This window comes from Lineus longissimus, chromosome 9 (assembly GCF_910592395.1).
Source record: "Lineus longissimus chromosome 9, tnLinLong1.2, whole genome shotgun sequence".
Lineage (NCBI taxonomy): Eukaryota > Metazoa > Nemertea > Pilidiophora > Heteronemertea > Lineidae > Lineus > Lineus longissimus.
Window position 1 is genome coordinate 9,910,551 of NC_088316.1, and position 4,483 is coordinate 9,915,033.

The window sequence follows — 4,483 nt, forward strand, 5'->3', positions numbered from 1 at the left end:
TGACTGTACCCCTGTAAAAGTCCGAGGAGGAGAAGTTTGGAATGATGAAAGCATTGAAGAAGAAGAAATGTTATTATTGAGGAAAGCAAAATTTATTATGAGACTAGAAGGCAGTGTCCTGACTCGATTATTTTGAAAATGGCGGTCTGAACACATTAAAAGGTGGAACATGGTATTTTATCGACTTTGAAGTGTTCCGCAGTTAAAGGGAGACTATAGGCAGCAGCTAGGTAGGCAAGATAAAGTCATACAAATTTGCCAATAGGGGTCAGTCATATCTCTAGGCATGGCGCCAGTCTCTCTTAAAGGACAGTCAACAGACTTTGGTCTTAGTATTTGGGTAAGTACAGAATCAAGGCAGCTCAGAGAGCAATGATTGAACGATGCTGTGGACAAGTCCAAGGATACTGCATCAGTCACGACCAACTTCTCATCAGAAAGCGTCACCACCAGCATATTCAATGTTCAATTCCAACCTGTACCAGTCCAATGCACGCCTGTCATGGTCAGCAGTGGTCAGCTTAGCGCGATATCGAACATTCTTCCGAAACTCAAGCGAGGGAAGTCTGCTCATTAGCCTATCTCGCGCACTGCTCCTTCTTGTCAAACATCGTAGTGAAATCGTGGTACAGTGGGGCGTCCTCGAGGATTGCAGCTGGTCGGACAGACGTGAGGTGGAATGTGGGCGGCTGCACTTCTTCGTTGATGTGCGATGGCAGATAGCACAGTTGTTGCGTTGCATGACAGCTGAAAGTGAATGTGATATCATAGAACTGAGGCGTTTGCAATGAGACTATAGGTGAATTAGAAGGAAGGAGTGAAATGGGCCATCTTCCAGTGACTAATATACAGAGTAAGGGCACTGGGTGTTGTTAGATTCAGCATTGAATGTATTCCTCGTACAAGCGTGAATAGTGTGGACATACAGTGAGAGGTGAGAGACCCCTATTGACTACTTCTTGTAACTTTATCTTGGATAGTGCCCCTTTATCAAGACTGAAACCCACTGTGCGGGGCTAAGAAATTACCTTTATAATCCTAGTTGGATAACCACTGTGTAGATGATTTGAAGAGTGCTCTGTGGATGTGTGCCTGTAATGTCAATGAAAGTATGATGAGGTGATGACGATAGTGGAATGACGAAATATTGGAAAGAGATCTATTCCTAGAAGAACATATGTCCTGTTTTGACTAGGTGGCGCATTTTAGAATCAGCAGTGAGCACTGTGTGTAACATGGTGGAGGCAGCGGAGATAATAACTGTGTCGAAAGTATTGTTATAGGGCCTTCCCTAGGCCCATGGGGTTAAATTTACAATCCACGATTGAAAAGACGTAGTTTGATCGCATTCAACTATAAATACATTGAACAGTTGTGTTCCTTTAGTCAACCGATGACCTTTTGTTGGGCCATGATCGGGGATTGTAAACTGTAAATGTATTATGGACTGGGAGACGGGGGAAACACAAGTGAAACTGAAATAGACCAAAACAAGTGATTTTGGGGCTTTGGTTAAGACGCATGCCCCACATGCGCCATGCGGGATTATACGGTTCATGTGAACTTGTTGACATCTACATGATCTAGTGCTGTTATTGGTCATGGTACATGGTAGGCCTAATCATCATGGCTATATGTTTCAGGAAAAGCTCGGAGTAAAATGAACTGCCGATGAATAATGATGTTGTTCATGTTTATCATGTTTGCTAGTACATAGCCATAGGGTATGCACTGGCCAGTGCACTTTCTGCACGTCGTCATGGTCATGTACATGATTACCTTGCATATTTTTTTTTTTGAATGCGCATGCTTTTTGGGCAAAATCACTTGTACCAACACTAATGAATAATGTCTTCTTATCCCTATGACTCCATACACAGTGAGGGCATTGTCCCATTCCCATCAAATGGTAACTTATTGTACCGTATTAGGGTGGAAGTTGGGGAGCAGATACCTACCGTTGCACGCCTGTCATAATCAGTAGTGATTAGCTTAGCGCGATATGGAACATTCTTCAGAAACTCAAGCGAGGGAAGTCTGCTCATTAGCATATCTCGCGCACTGCTCCTTCTTGTCAAACATCGTAGTGAAATCGTAATGGAAAACGTCTGGCTTTGCGCCAGACGTTGAGACTAATAAGTGAAGAACTAACAGGTAAAGAACTTCTACTTGCGCGAGACTGATCTGATAAAATTATCATTGCAGAGACTACGGTGACGTACACATATATTTTTTACAATCAAAAATGCCCTCAAAAGACGAAATGGAATGATTATTTTATTGATATTTCCTACTATATACCTTCCGATTATCACTTTATACAAATAGATCGGCGTTAGGTCGCATGCTTTTCTTTCCTGGTGACACTATAAAGCAAAATAGTTGCAACCCCGTAAATGCGCTATAAGTCCAATAATAAGTGACGGTGACCCGTTATAAATGTTTCGCCAGCTTCGCTTTTTTGCCGCTACGCGGCGCGTTGGGCCCTTGCGTCCAGGGGATAATTTACCTCAATATTCAGTGCTTATAATGTTTTATTTTTCTATTTGGCTGATGAACACATGTTTGAGTAAATTTATAAATGAGCGCATATTTGGTTGTTTTTCTTGCAATGCACACATTTTCCAATTCCTCTACCATATGTTTTCCTAACGAGATATTCGGTAAGTCTTTAAGACCTTCCTTGCTTTGAATAAACATGAAACTCGGTCAGTTTGGGAAGTGATTCCCCAGGGTGATGATGTCCGATAACGTGAATGAAACATTCCATTAGCCACTTTGCAAGAAGCAATTTGGGGCCTGTCAGCTACTGACCAATCAGATGATAGCTATGACGCTTTTTCGGCGCTGTAAGCACGGCCATGATAGAGTAGGGGTTGTGATCGGTCATTACATGTCACTTGACAGGAAATCCAACCTTACTTCTGTTTGGGGAAAGTGGCGAACACACGCCGACTTTCTTATTGACATCATGCTAGCGATCTCAACTCAAACTGCACAGCAATTCAACAATCATGATATAAGCCACTTTCGGAGCTTCACAAACAAGCGATACTCGCATATGTCGCAGTGTGGCCATTACAACATCACGATTGATTGCAATTAAACCAATCGATCTTCTGCTACTTTCCAATCTCAATTAGCGTATTGATGTTATGGCTTCGCTCGTAGGTCGCAGTGATGAAAGTTGCTCGTTTGCGGAGAGCTTTTGATTAGTACGATGCGATTTTATTTCCTACTTGGTTCGAATTTATTTGTGCTTCGGATACATTTGAACAGTTAACTCTAAGATATTGGTGTCTCTAGAATTAAATCGGGACATTCAGATTCCTATATCCTAGTTTAAACGTCAAGCTTTTTCTGTTTGTTTGATCGTCTCATGCAATCCAACCTAGAATAGATGTGTGGAATACGCACATTTAAGCACGCGAACGGCGGCCATAAGCTCTTACAATTTCAGACACATGATATCATTATTTTTGGAACTTATAGCTGCTGGTGTTGATGATATTGGCTGGGCTGTTCAAAGCCCCGCTAACTCTTAGCGACTGGCTAGGTACAGGATAAACCCCTGCTAACTTTAGCGAGTCGCTAATTGGGTTGTTCAAATTTTTTTTTCCTTAGCGGGTCATTATCTCCCTGCTAAATCTGGTCATATTTAGCGGGCCCAGGGGGCACCGATATCTCCTTGCTAAGCCACCGCTAGCATTTGTCGTCTGCTCTATCATCCAAGATGGTTGCGCACAGGATGCTGCTCCTGGACTTTCCAGCCCAAAATCGCAGATTTCAGCGTAATTTCCGCCACAGACCATTGCCGTTGGAGGAATTTAGTGAGATAAAATTGCAGAAAAAGTACAGATTCAATTCTGAAGTCATACATTTCATCTGTGACTTGGTGAGGGATGATTTGATGAGGGACACGGACAGAAATCATAGCCTGAATGTGGAAACACAGGTGTTGGTCGCCCTCAAATTCTTTGCATCCGGATCTTATCTATACGTGCACACAGGTGTAATTGTTCCATGAATCCAACAACGAGAATTTCAACTTTGATTGTAACTTTATTCTTCAACGTGTTGCAAATCCTAGCGCTCGTGCCAAAACCCGAGCGCCGTCTACATTCAAGTAACTAAATCAAAAATTGTCTTGGAATTATAAGGACCATACGGTACCTAGCCGGTTTCTCATCCACATTCCCCTCCTCTCGATATGATCCCTTTTCAAATAAATCATAGCGACACCCGGACAGTCCAAAATAAACATTTCTCTCAGTTATCTACTGTGAATTATAGCAACATATTTCTATAATCAAAGAATCTCAAAATCTTATTTTAAGTTTCAACTTTTTAACCCAGAGTAAATCAAATTAAAGCAGAGTATAAATGTAAACATTAAACTTGGAAGTGGTAACTATTTGAATCCAGGCGTTAACCCTTTTTTAACCAACAACTGCTAATCTTATCTTAATTATGAGAGGATCAG

The 4,483-nt window shown here is 41.8% G+C and overlaps 1 long non-coding RNA gene across 1 annotated transcript; it reads right to left on the reverse strand.

The window, feature by feature from the left end:
* Positions 1 to 383: 383 nt before the first annotated feature.
* On the reverse strand, positions 384 to 2,031 carry LOC135493947 (uncharacterized). Its single transcript, XR_010448324.1, has 3 exons — positions 1,959 to 2,031; positions 1,029 to 1,092; positions 384 to 747 (listed from the first exon to the last, which is right to left on the reverse strand). It is a non-coding gene; the product is annotated as an uncharacterized LOC135493947 (long non-coding RNA).
* Between the last annotated feature and the right edge of the window lie 2,452 nt (positions 2,032 to 4,483).